Below are 14,643 nucleotides of genomic sequence, written 5' to 3'. Positions count from 1 at the left end.
AGTGTCTTTTACTGGTTGCTACCATTTAGTTAAACATTATGCTACACAGCGATAACAAGTAATTGGAAAAGTTGATGGCAAATTCATAATGTCTAATTCACATTCTCAGTAGCTGTGATGGCAAACGCTAGAAGAAGAAGTAGCTGTGATCTTTTCTCAGAGCTTTGATTTCTTCAAGAGATAAACAGTCAGTTAGAGCAACACAAACAGTAACCCAAACTTTCTCTAATGTAATTAGTTCCAGCTACAACTGTCTGCTCAGCCCTACCATTTTATTACTGTAATGCATTATGCAAGACTCAGGTAGAATGAGTTAACTTTTTAAAGGCATGTTATTACTTTCATCAGTTAGAATTTATATCATAATTCTGAAAGAACACTGATAATTTTGAAACTTAAACACAATGAAAATAGAGTAAATAGTAAAGGTGATCTAGGAGTGGTGCAGTGAATAAAGTACTGCATTCTCAAGCATGAGGTCCCGAGTTCAATCCCCAGCAGCACATGTACCAGAATGATATCTGGTTCTTTCTCTCTCTCTCTCTCTCCTCCTATCTTTCTCATGAATAAATAAATAAAATATTAAAATATATATCATATATATATAGCTATGCAAACATGCTTACTGTATAGTCAGTTGCTTGAAATGAGCTTATTATTATAGTTAGACTCTAAATATGTCCCACAGAATAGGCCAAAAGGGAAATAGGATGGGTACTAAAGGTCAGACAAAAAAAAGTTTTACCTGCTATTGTTAAATGGTATAAAATGATATTAAATTAATGTAGGAATAAACCATTTGTCTCTTAAAGAGTTGCTGTACATTTAAAAAGATACTAATAGGGAAACATAAAGCTCATTAAATATTTCTCCTATTTTAAGTTGTCTAGCATTATTATTAGAGATAGAAGAATAACACATTAAAATTACATCAGAAGTTACAGGGAGATGTGGAGTGTAGATAAAACTTCATGTTGTTACCTTTCCTAAGCCTTTTATAGGTTTAGAAAGGTTTCGGTTGGATAGAAAAGATATGGGCATTACCAAACTGCTGATGGGCATATTGTACAATACTTTACAGAGACTATTGAAAAACTATTTATACCTTTTTTGAAGGTATAAATAGAATAAATTGAAAAACTCTATTTATACCTTTTTTTTTGCAGTGAAGCCTACAATATGACAGATACCACTATTCCCATGGCAACACTTTTATTCTTATTCTGTGTAGAAAGCAGAACGGACAAGAGAGAGAGGGACTGAGTCGGGCGGTGGTGCAGTGGGTTAAGCGCAAGCGGCGTGAAGTGCAAGTACCTGCATAAGGATCCAGGTTCGAGCCCCCGTCTCCCCACCCAGGGGAGTCTCTTCACAGGCAGTGAAGCAGATCTGCAGGTGTCTGTCTTTCTCTCCCTCTCTCTCTGTCTTCCCCTCCTTTCTATTTCTCTCTGTCCTATCCAACAGCAACAACATCAATAACAACAATAACTATAACATTAAAAAAAAGACAACAAAAGGGAAAATAAATAAGTATAATAAAAAATTTAAGAGAGAGAGAGAGAGAAAAGTTACTACAGCACCACTCTATCATTTGTGGAACTTCTTCCATGACATGTAATACCAGGTTTTGAACGTGGAGCCTTGTTCCCGCAAGGTATGTGCTCTACCATGTGAACTATCTCCAACCCATTCCTTTCTTTTAAGCATATTTTTATTTATTATTAGATAGAAACAGAGAGAAATTGAGAGGGGGAGAGACAAAAAGGGAGAGAGACAGAGAGACATCTGCAGCTCTATTTTACCGCTCGTGAAGCTTTCCCCTGCAGGTGGGGACCAACGGCTTGAACCTGGGTCCTTACGCACTGTAACGTGAGTGCTTAACCAGGTGTGCCACCACCTGGCCCCATTCTCCAACCCATTTCTTGATTTTTGAAAGTACCATATCCACCCCAACCACTGGAATCTTTTGTCTTTTTTTTTTATATAACTATCAAATGAGGATATATTTGGCAGTTCTTAAAAGTTAGGGCCTATAGAATAGCTCACTTGCATAGTGTGTTGCTTTGCCAGAGCGTGACCCAGGTTTGAGCCTGAAAGAAGCTTTGATGCTGTGATCTCTTCCACACTTTCTTGCTCGGCCTTCTCTGTCTCTAAAACAAAACAAAGCAAAATGTTAAAAAGGTCAACAGAATTCCCATATGGCCCAGCAATTCTGCTTTGGGGTGTACATTCCAAAGGACTGAAGTCAGGTACTCAAACAGTTATTTATACACTAGTTGTCACAGTAGTACTATCCACAGTAGGGAAAAGGAGGAAGCAATTCAAGTGTCCGTCAATGGATGAATAGAAAAAGGTGATCTATCCACACAATGGAATATTTTTCATAACTGAACCTTATGAAAAAGGAAATTCTGATGAATCTTGAAGGCATTATACTACATGAAAGTAGCTAGTCGCAAAAAGACAAATGCTGTATGATTTCACTTATGTGAGGTACTACCCAGAGCAGTCAGATTTATAGAGAAAGTAGAATGTGGGCGGGTGGGGGCAGCTGGGGAGAGCAGGTAGTGGTGCACCTGGTTAAGAGCACATATTACAGTGCACAAGGACCCATGTTCAAGCCCCTGGTCTCCACTTGCAGGGGAAAAGTTTCTCGAGTGGTGAAACAGTCCTGCAGGTATCTCTCTGTCTCTCTCCCTCTTGATCAACTCCCTCCACTCTCAATTTCTCTCTGTCTCTATCCAATAATAAATAAATAAAATCATTATAATTTTTTTAGGTTTATTGCTGAGACTCAGTGCTTGCACTATGAATCCACTGCTCCTGGAGGCTATTTTTTCTCTTTTGTTGCCTTTGTTGTTTATCATTGTTATAGTTATTATTGTTGTTGTTATTGCTGTCATTGTTGTTGGATAGGACAGAGAAAAATTGAGAGAGGAGGGGAAGACAGAAAGGTGAAGAGAAAGGCACCTGCAGACCTGCTTCGCGGCTTGTGAAGCGAACCCCCTTCAGTGGGGAGCTGGGGGTTCAAACTGGGATACTTAACTTGGTCCTTGTGCTTTGAGCCATGTGTGCTTAACCCTGTGTGCTACAGCCTGGCTCTCATAAATAAGTTTTTTTTTAAAAAAGAAAGTAGAATGCTAATTTCTATGAGGTGGGAGTGAGGGAAGTGAGTAGTTATTGTTTGATGAGTCAAGTGTTTCAGTTTGGGAGGAGGAAAGTTCTGGAAATAGATAGTGGTAATGGTTGTCCAATGATGTAAAAAAAAAAAATCCTTAATGTCACTGAAGCATATATTTGATTAAAATTTAAAAAGAAAGAAAGAGAGAAAATGGGGTCATATTTATTACTCAGCGTCCAAGGGTGACAGTGGACTGAGGGCCATTGTCCCAGTTGTGCTCTCCTTCCTAAGTACAGTGGAATTTTCAGTTCTGCCCTAGGGTTGGAAAATCATCCCAGAACTCCACACTGTAAAGACTTTCTGATAGGACTGAACAGAGAGCCCTTTCTTTGCATCTCATAAATTCACACCCCCTCAACTCTACAAATGGAGCCATTGGGGAAGAAATTAATCTTCCTCTGCCTTCCTATACACTTAGGACTGGAAAACAAATTGAGATGAGAGATTAGCAAGAGAAAAGGAGAGATGATTATCTATACACAAGAAGGCCCATAGAACAAAGGAGGCTACCACCTGGTCCTTCAATGGAGTCTCTGAAATGGGGTCATCCACAAAGGAGGGAAAAACAAAACAAAAAAAATTTACAACTTAAAGAAAAAAGAAATTTGACAGAGTTTATATTGCATCCAAAAACATGTTTTGCAAGTCTCAGACCAGATTTCTGGGTTCTTCTGTCTCTTCATTTTTTCAATCTGCACATCAACCTGTCTTTGGCAGCAGTAGAGCTCTAAATGCTGTCAGTGCATTTCTCATCTCTGAAAATCACCATGCAGAAAAAAAAAAAGTGTGGTCCAGGAGGTGGTACAATGAATAAAGTACTGGATTCTCAAGCATGAGGTCCTGAATACAACCCCTGGCAGTACAGGTACCAGAGTGATACCAGGTTCTCTCTCTCTTTTTATCTTTCTAATAAATAAATAAAATCTTTTTTTTAAAAAAACAATTATTAAAAAAAAGAAAAAAATGCAGCTTCCTCAATCCCAATACAACTGTGCACCCACTCTGCCCCCACCCTAGACCCCCATAGGAACTGCTAGCTAACTGCCTAGCCAACCACTTGTTTTTTTTTCCCCTTTCATCATATTGAAAACGCTTTAGCCCCATGCATATGATAATGTGTAATCTAATTAACATAAAATACGTGAATGGGAGATAATTGCACACATACAGAGCATGCACATAGATATGGATCATAATGAGGCGAATTGAGATTATATATGCTGAACTGGAATGGGGTCAAGGTCTGAGGCTTCCAGGAGAGAGGGAAATGTACTTGATGAGAGGGTGACTCATGACAAAACCAGATGCTCTGTAATTAGAAGTTTGCCCTGCCGTATAGTTTTCTCTGATAGAAAGGTTACTTCCCACAAAATTCCAGTTCTGGGTTGTAGGGATGCAAGAAGGGCTTCCTTTCTTCTCTGGCTAGTGGAACACCCAATTCTTTTTTTTTTTTTACTCCCAGTCACTGGGGCTCAGTGTCAGTGTTACCAACCCACTGCTTCTGACTGCTTTAGGAGTTTTTGGGTTTTTTTTTTTTTCACTTAATAGAGAGAAATTGAGAGGGGGAGGGGGAGGGGGAGACAGAGAGAGGGAAAGAAAGATAGACACCTACAGGCCTGCTTCATCTCTCATGGACCATCCCCACTACAGGTGGGGAGTGGGGGCTTGAACCTGGGTCATTGCATGTATCCTTGTGCATAGTACGATGTGTGCCTAACCAGGTGCACCACTGCCCAGCCCCAAAACACAGATTCATATCAGGCACATTAGCTGCAGAAAAAGGGCAAGTTTGATTATTTATGTATTTACTATGAATTCTAAAATAAATGAGAATTTGCACGACTATGATTTTTAGAACAAATGAGGCTGATTGAAATATATTCATGAATTAATTAATTGAATAGTAGTCGGGATAGCAAAGAGCAAGGAGGAGTTGAAACCCAAAGCAAGTGTGACCCTGGGAGCCTAGAAGCCATTAAAATTATAGTTTGGGAGTTTCTGGTCAAGATTCCAATGGAGAAGTCAGAAGGAATCAATGTAGTTGATCAAAAAGCAAAATGAAGGTTAAGTATATTGCTGAGGTCAGAAATGACAGGAAGTACCTAGGGGAACACAGACACTGCTGCTCCATGTCAAAGCTCATGTTCCCCAGGCACACCTGTGTGCCTGAGGAAGGGAATTGTTACACAGGAAATGGGAGTGGTAACAGGTATGGGTGTGGCTCAGAAAGGAGGTGGAGGTGGGGCCTGGATGTTTATAAGCTAGACCTATGAGAGTGAATGGCTTTCTTGTTCTCATTTGGCCCACATGTACTAACATGTGGGTTTTCTCAATTTGCCTGAATAAGGCTTAAAATTCCTGAAAATCATGCCTTCTCTTCAATTCTTAGTTGTGTGTCTTCTTCTTCTAGCGTTTGCCCTTCTTCCGTAGCCAGTCAACAGCATCAGGTTGAGCCTGATGTAAAGTTTCGAGACCTCCTTTGAATCTGGAGAGGTGGCAGTCATTGACTATGTGGGTCATAGTCTGTCTGGAGCCGCAGGGGCAGTTCGGGTCGTCTCTGGCTCCCCAGCGATGGAACATAGCGTTGCACTGGCCATGGCCTGTTCGATAGCGATTGAGGAGGGCCCAATCATAACGTGCTAGGTCAAAGCCGGGTTGACGCTTGCAGGGGTCTGTGATGAGGTGTTTGTTCTTTACCTCAGCTGACTGCCAACTCTGTTTCCAAGAGTCTGGAACAGAGAAGTTCAGTGTAGGCGTAGGGGACCAGATTGTGTGTGATACAATACAATACAATATCCTAAGTGAAGGCCCTTTCTCAACAACCTTTACATTGTGGTGAATCAGTGTTCAACTATATACTATAGAGGTTCTTATGTGTAAGTGACATAAAGACAGAAAAGCATTCCTTAATTTAAGATGTGTATTTTGATCAATTGACTTTGAAATCCATATTTATATAGAATCACCATATTACATATTATATTTAAAATTGGTTTTTCTCCTATGAAATCTTGACTATACAGCCAACCCCAGAAGAACCTAGTGGGATGAGGGAAGAACTGACCTTCTGCCCTCTACACTCAACATTTCCTGACACTGTTTGCTGAATTTAGGGGAATAATGTCCTCTAAGTGTAGTCAGTGTCTAGTACATTCTAGATTAGTAAGCCAGAGTCCTGAAGCTCAGCCATTTTCTGAAGAAAGGCGTATTTCAGGCCACATGCTATGTTTTCTGTGATAGAATTACATCTGACAGTGCAGAAGGTTCTATGTCTACTCAGCACTCAACCTGTGCACAAAGAGTACAACACACCCTCCAGGATACTTTGCTGTCATACGGGACTGTCAGGATGCTGAGGGCCCCTTTCACTGGTCTCAATGTCAGGGTGCATCCTTTTTGTCAAAAGGTAATTAGAAAGGGTGACAGCTGCAACACCTCATTTAACTAATTCAAATTTTTTCCCCAGTCTATTTGTAAAAAGATACTTGCTTCTTAAAAAACAAAATCAATTTTTTTAAAAAAGTTATATTTATTTATTTATTTATTGCCTCCAGGGTTATCGCTGGGATTCAGTGCCTGCACTATGAATTCACTGCTCCTGGAGGCTATTTTTTCCCCTTTTGTTGCCCGTGTTGTTTATCATTGTAGTTATTATCATTGTTATTGCTGTCGTTGTTGTTGGATAGGAAAGAGAGAAATAGAGAGAGGAAGGGAAGACAGAGAGGGAGAGAGAAAAATAGACCTGCTTCACCACATGTGAAGCCACCAACCCCCCTTCAGGTGGGGAGACTGGAACTCCAACCAGGATCCTTATGCCAGTCCTTGTACTTTGCACCATGTGTGCTGAACCCACTGCGCTATACCGCCTGGACCCCACAAAATCAATTTTTATCATCAACTTTGCTATGTTAAATTATTGGAAATCTGCAAGAGTTTGTGAACAATGGAAGGTGAAAGGAAGAGGGATGTTAATTAATTGTGTAAATAGTGCTGAACCAGAAACTCCAGATTGGTTCGACTCATCTAAATTTCCACTTTTCCTTGATATTGTAAGTCAAGGATGAAGCAATAAAAAACAAACAAGCAAGAACACGAACAAATACATTTCTACTAGGCGAGAGACTAAAAATGCATTTAGAGGGGTGGGTGGAGTTGCACCTGAATGAGCGTACATGTTACAATACACAAAAACCCACATTCAAGTCCCCTGTCCCCACATGTGGGGGGAAGCTTCACTAATGCTGAAACAATGCTATAGATGCCTGTCTCTCTTCCCCTTCAATTTCTCTTTGACTTATAAAATAAAATAATTATATATAAACTTTTTGTTTGTTTGTATGTATTTATCTGTTAGATAAAGATAGAGGGAAATTGAGAGGGGGGGAAATAGGGAGAAAACAGAGACACCTGTAGCACTGCTTCACTCCCATGGGGCTTAAAGCCAGGTCATTGTGCTAGTTCACACTGTGTGAACTCAACCAGGTGCACCACTACCCAACCTCTAAATAAACTTTTAAAAAATGCATTTATATTAGCTATTGAGACTTGGTGGGGCTTAACTTGGTGGAGTTCCATTTTATGCCCTTTCTTTCATTAGTCTTGCCTCCTTCATTCTCTTCCTTCCTCTCTTCTTTCTTTTACATAACACTATGAAAATAGAGTGTGAGGGAGTCGGGCTGTAGTACAGCAGGCTAAGCGCAGGTGGCGCTAAGCACAAAGACCGGCATAAGGATCCCGGTTCGAACCCCAGCTCCCCACCTGCAGGGGAGACGCTTCACAGGCGGTGAAGCAGGTCTGCAGGTGTCTATCTTTCTCTCCTCCTCTCTGTCTTCCCCTCCCTCTCTCCATTTCTCTCTGTCCTATCCAACAACAACAACAACAATAATAACTACAACAATAAAAAACAAGGGCAACAAAAGGGAAAAAATAAATAAAATAAAATACAATATAAAAAACAAAAAAGAAAATAGAGTGTCACAGAGGTTCTCACAGAAAGTTCATCAGGCAGAGAAGGAGGGAAGTTTCTGAGACCTACCTGGTCAAGGCTATATAAGGGTCACCCAAAAAAAGTTAAGGGGAAGTGCCTGACCAATGTCTGGAAATAAACAGAATTATCTGTTGTACTTTGACCTGCAGCTACTGTTCTTTTGTCTGGACAGAAATAAAACTTTGACTTCTGGATCCTTAAAAGGTAACCTGGGAAATAAACTTGCTGGAGAAACAGCCTCTTAAATTCTCTCACTTGCAGGGTAACAAGTGCTAGATTCAGACATAAAAGAGAACACATGTGAATTTCTTTTCCTCTACTCCTACTCCTTCTCCTTCTCCTCCTTCTCCTATTCTTCTTCTCCTCTTCCTTCTTCTTCTTCCTCCTCCTTCTTCTCCTCCTCCTCTCCTCTTTCTTCTCCTCCTCCTCCTTCTTCCTAGCTAATGTTAACACTCAAAAAGGCTGTCCAAAGGAGGGGAAGTAGGAATGGGGAAGCGAAGGGGAGCAGAGTAAGTTCTGCTGTTACCTCACTTTATGCTTTTAGAGGTTGGACAACTCTAATAACCTGTGAGACAAGGATGTTTGTATTAGTGCTTAAGTAAATATTTGAGATGATATGTTCTTGTTTTCTCTACTAATTCACCTAATTTCTTTTGGCATTTCTGAACTGGACTGGGATTGTGAAATTTGTTTTAAGGAAAAGCCATGTATGGATCTTGTAGTGATACATAAGTTTATGACACATAGAGCCGACTATGCAATTCTGTTTTCTTTCAAAAAGAAAAACCAAACCAGCAATCATCAGAATTTTATTAGCGATCGGAACCATCATTGTTATGCTTCCAAGTGGAAAAAAAATAGTTTAGCATTTTAGGCAAGGGTGTGTAGTTCAAAAGTCATGAACTGTGGACCACAGGCCTGAGGTCTACCTCAATCCTCCTGTAGGTGGTTATTTGGTAGAGGTTCTTAATTTTCCCATCTGTGAATGAGAAGTGAAACTTCTATATAGTAACATTGTTAGCAATGTCTGTTACCAATGTTATTCAAATATCTGGAGGGTGGATCTATGCAGATACAAAACCCATCTGACAAGTACACATAGACACATACTGCATTTACTTTGTAATAATGAAGGCACTATGACTAATAGCGTTAATTTAGATATGTTTGCATCACAGATTTTAAGCAAGAGAAAGTCTCTTGAGACATGATTAATGTTGAAATTGCTTGACTATTTAGGGGACAGGCATCTTCCAAATGAGGAGATTCTGTGTATTCTATTCTGAATGATTTTCAGAAAAGGATTTGCACAACTTTGCCAGGTAATTGTATCAATGTCTAATGAGCCTAATGGTGAACAAACAATTCCTTTCACTTAATCCTCTGCTACCTTTGCCCTTAATTTATGAGGTAGGAAGAAAGAGGTAGGATTTAGATATGAACCTGTTCTATATTTACCACATACTTACTAGCTGAATATACGAACTGGAGCATGTTAATTACCCTTTGAGCCACAGATCCTTTTTCCATTAAATGAGGAAAATATTAATGCTTAGAACTAGTATCTATGAAAAGTATTCATGATTACCTTAAATTATAATTGCTCATGGTTTAATATTTTAAGCAATAAATTAATTTACTACAATTTAATGCAACTACATGGAAGAATTAGGTCAATGTTGGATGAAAGAGGTTATACACAGTACCGTAGTTAGTTACATTTTTTGGATTCCTAAAACCAGACTTAGAACTTAGAACTTTTTTAAAAATGTTTTTGTGATTAATAGTAGGTTACAAGACTGTAAGATTGCAATGCATAGTTCCACACCATACCCACCACCAAAATTCTGTATCCCCACCCTCTCTAGAAGGACTTTTATCACCAAGGCTTTGATTTTTCTTCCACTGGCAAGTCAGTAATGCCTGTATTACTCCTGAGGCCATCCCATATGTCTCTGCTATTTTCAGTGTCTCTTACTTCTTTTTTAGTTCTTGTACTTCTTTCTTAATTTTCTCTAATTAATCTTCAATCTTGATAATTCTGTTTTCTGCCTCAGTCATTCTGCTCTCCCTTTCCTCAGCTTTTTTATTTATCTGATTGGCTAATTAGACTCTCAGCTATTTCAATTTTTAGCTCGCTAATTACTTCAAGATAGTTTCAGAGTCTTATTTGTTGTTTCCGAATTTCTTTTTTTTTTTATTTATTTAAGAAAGGATTAATTAACAAAACCATAGGGTAGGAGGGGTACAGCTCCACACAATTCCCACCACCAAATCTCCATATCCCACCCCCTCCCCCAATAGCTTTCCCATTCTCTATCCCTCTGGGAGCATGGATCCAGGGTCATTGTGGGTTGCAGAAGGTAGAAGGTCTGGCTTCTGTAATTGCTTCCCCGATGAACATGGGCGTTGACTGGTCGGTCCATACTCCCAGTCTGCCTCTCTCTTTCCCTAGTAGGGTGTGTCTCTGGGGAAGCTGAGCTCCAGGACACAATGGTGGGGTCTTCAATCCAGGGAAGCCTGGCTAGCATTCTGATGGCATCTGGAACCTGGTGATTGAAAAGAGAGTTAACATACAAAGCCAAACAAATTGTTGAGCAATCATGGACCCAAAGCTTGGAATAGTGAATAGGAAGTGTTAGGGGGGTACTCACTGCAAACTGTAGTGTACTTCTGCTTTCAGGTATATATTTTGCAGTAGTTTATGGATACGTGTGAACATAAGCTCTCTCTCACAGAAACTGGTGTATATCTAGGTTTTGGGACTTTGTTAGAAAGTGAACCACCTGAGATGAAATTAGAGTGTACTATAAAAGGAAAGGTCTCACCCGAGTAATGAAGCTGAAGGGTTGTCATTCCACACGTGAAGTCTCTGGACACAATCTGAGGTGAAGCATGTTGAGGTGGCAATCGTTGCGTTGGGTTTCCGAATTTCTGATAATATTTCCCTCAAAAGATTCTCTCACTCCTGATTGTTGCATCAGTTAGTATTTGGATGTTTTCTTCATTCTTACTTGCTTCTGGCTTGTTGGAATTTTTTTCTGGGCTTTCTGTCCTGAGTCACTGTTGCTGTGGTTTTTGCTTGTTTGCCTATTTGTACCATTATATTTGGTGCCTTTTGAAATTTGTGTGTTGGGTGTTGTTGTTCAGGTATGGTGTGAGTTGGCCTCTGGCCTATACCTGTGAAGATAGTCATTTTTGGTGAGTCTCAGGAGTGGATGGACCTATTAATCCATTGCCTTTGGATGATGAGAGGTAGGGTCTCTTGTGTTCAAACTAAAGAGAGAAATAGATGACTGGAACAACAAGATGGCTTCTTAAGTCTTGGAAGGCCTCTCCCTTACACTTTTTAAATCCTGTGATCATACTTGCCTAGATCCACTTATGGCTACATGAATTACTTAAGAGGTCACAGTTGAGTCACTCTCTTCCCTGATCCAGCTTTCTAGTCCTATTCCCAATTCTAACACCATCTCCCCAGACAATACCTTCGGTCCACCTGCATGCTAACTGTTGGGCTCAGGCAAAAATTAGTAAAGCCATGAGCCCTTGGAATATACCTAAAATAGACCTACTAGCTTTTCCCATAATGTAGACTACAAATTTTGTTTTGATTATTCAACAATTTGTTCTGATTTATATCTTAGTGCTTTTACAGCCACCAAGTTGCTGATCGATGCTGCCATGACTCCAACCTGACTTCCCTAGGCAGATAGCCTTACCAATGTGTCCTGAAACCCCATGTCTCCAGAGCCCTGTCCCACTAGGGAAAGAGAGAGAGAGGCTGGGAGTATGGATTGACCTATCAATGTACATGTTTAGTGGAGAAGCAATTACAGAAGCCAGACCTTCCACCTTCTGCACCCCATAATGATCCTGGGTCCATGCCCCCAGAGGGATAAAGAATAGGAAAACTTTCAAGGGAGGGGATAGGACATGGAGTTCTGGTGGTAGGAATTGTGTGGAGTTATACCCGTCTTATCCTATGTTTTTGTCAATATTTCCATTTTAGAAATAAATTAATTTTAAAAAAGAAGATACTCTTATGTACAAACTATTTTATTTTACTGTAGACTATAAACTATTAATCTCTCAATAAAGAAATTTTTAAAAAGAGGTCACAGCTGTAAAATTTAACAGTTATTTTTGCTTTAACTCAATCCCTGAGGTAAAGCAAGGTAGTTCATAGCTCAACCTCATCTACAAGGAATGAAAATTCCTATTTCTACTGTTGATTTGTTAAAAAATAAGTCTCATTCTTTGCCAGCCTGGGATTTATATGTAGCTGAGCACAAGAGCCACAGAAGAGGCAGTGTAGGTGGTCTAGGTTCTGTTGGGGAAAAGAGGGAATTTCCCTATCATCCTGGCTTCTTCTTGATGGATCAGGTATTCTAGTTAACATCAGAGAGGTTAGCATGAGAAAAAAAAAAAAAGAAATGTCATGACATACATATGGGGAATTACATGTTATGGATTCTGAATCCAGTGAGGTAAATAATGGCACTATTATTCTGAATTCAGGAATTGATGGGAACCTGGGGCTTCAAAGAGAGAAAGGAAGGAAGGGAATACACATGAACAGAAAGGTTGACTCATATAATGAAGACTGTATGCATTGTAATTAGATGTTTGCCTTATCATATAGATAGGTTTCTAAAATAGAAAATCTATTTCTGGGGCCAGGTAGATAACTCATTTGGGAAGACACCTACTTTACCATGTGTGCAACTCAGATTCAAGCCCTCAGTACATCACATGGGAGTACTATGGTCCTGAGGGAAGCATCACTGCTGTGGTGTCTCTCTTTCTTTTTCTATCTGAAAGTTGATTACCAGGAGTGGTAAAGTCATGGTGACAAGAACAAAATGACGAAGAATGGAAGGAAGGAAAAAAGTAGAAAATGAAGGAAGAAAGGAAGGATAAAGGCTATCTGACTTAAAAGGTTATTCTAATTGTGTGTTATACCCCCAGTTTTTAATTCATTCTTTATCTTTTATTTCTTTTCCTTTTTTTTCCTGTTAGAACCTGTGACTTCTAGAGTATTAGATATTCAGTCTTGTATTGTACAGCTATGCTATCTCCCTGCCCAACTTTTTAAAAAAATTTTTTAATATTTATTTTCCCTTTTTGTTGCCTTTGTTATTTTTTTTGTTGTTGTTGTAGTTATTATTGTTGTCGTTGTTGCTGGATAGGACAGAGAGAAATGGAGAGAGGAGGGGGAGACAGAGAGGGGGAGAGAAAGATAGACATTTACAGGCCTGCTTCACAGCCTGTGAAAGGACTCCCTTGCAGGTGGGGAGCCAGGGGCTCGAACCGGGATCCTTACACGGGTCCTTGCGTTTTGCACCACTTGCGCTTAACACCGGGCACTACCGCTGAACACCCCCTGCCCAACTTTTATTCTTCTAGGTCATTAAGGAGGTGGTAAAAGTTTCTAATGAGATTGAGGAGATTTTAGAAATAATTCTCATGCTAAAGTGAAGCTTCTCGGGTAGGTTTTTCAATTCCAATTCTGGGGCAGGACAAACTGGGACATCAGCTCAGAATTTCAGTTTCTTCTGCTGTAAAAAGGGTACATTGGAACCCAGAGGGAGTTTACTCAACAGAACACACATCTTATCATATGTGCAGCCCTGGATTCAAGTCCCAGAATCATGGGTGCCCCATGAATGGTGGAGTAGTGCTGTGGGGTCTCTCCTCTCTTTTTATCTATCTCTCACTTCTTCCTCTCCCCAAAATTAATAGAAAATGGGACCAGGAAGATTACTCAGCAGCATCATGCATGTTCTAGGCCCTTAGTTCACTCTTTGGCAAGAACTGCATTAAAAAATCAGGCTAAATTGTTATATTTCCTTTTTTTTTTAAAAAAAAAAGGTTGAATAGTTAAGTGCATATGGCGCAAAGTAAAAGGGCTGGCATAAGGATCCTGGTTTGAGCCCCCGACTCCCCACCTTCAGGGGGTCGCTTTGCAAGTAGTGAAGCAGGTCTGCAGGTCTCTATCTTTCTCTCCTCCTCTCTGTCTTTTTTTCCTCTCTTGATTTCTCTCTGTCATAGGAATGCAACAACAACAGCTATGATAATAATAACAACTACAATAACAACTACAAGTGCTACAAAATGGGAAAAATAGCCTCCAGGAGCAGTGGGTTTATAGTGCAGGCACCGAGCCCTAGCAGTAACCTTGGAGGGAAAAAAAAAAAGCCAAAAATGTAAAATATATTTACACTAGTCTCTACCAGCTCTTGCTGTCCTCTCTTCTTTGCAAGCTTTCTTATAATCTTGTCTGGTCTTGATTTCTCTCATCCACTTGTTCAGGGCTGTACTGACCTCTTTTATTTTAGCCTCTTTCACAAAACCTGGTTCCCAGACCCATTTCCTGGACAGATTTTTTTATATATATATGCTTCAGCTTAGAATTCACATCCCTAAAGAGACTTTCCATGACCTCTCTGTGATTCTCCTATAGCATCCTGTTTAG

Source organism: Erinaceus europaeus, chromosome 6 (assembly GCF_950295315.1).
Source record: "Erinaceus europaeus chromosome 6, mEriEur2.1, whole genome shotgun sequence".
Lineage (NCBI taxonomy): Eukaryota > Metazoa > Chordata > Mammalia > Eulipotyphla > Erinaceidae > Erinaceus > Erinaceus europaeus.
Note: the sequence above shows the minus strand (reverse complement) of the source record.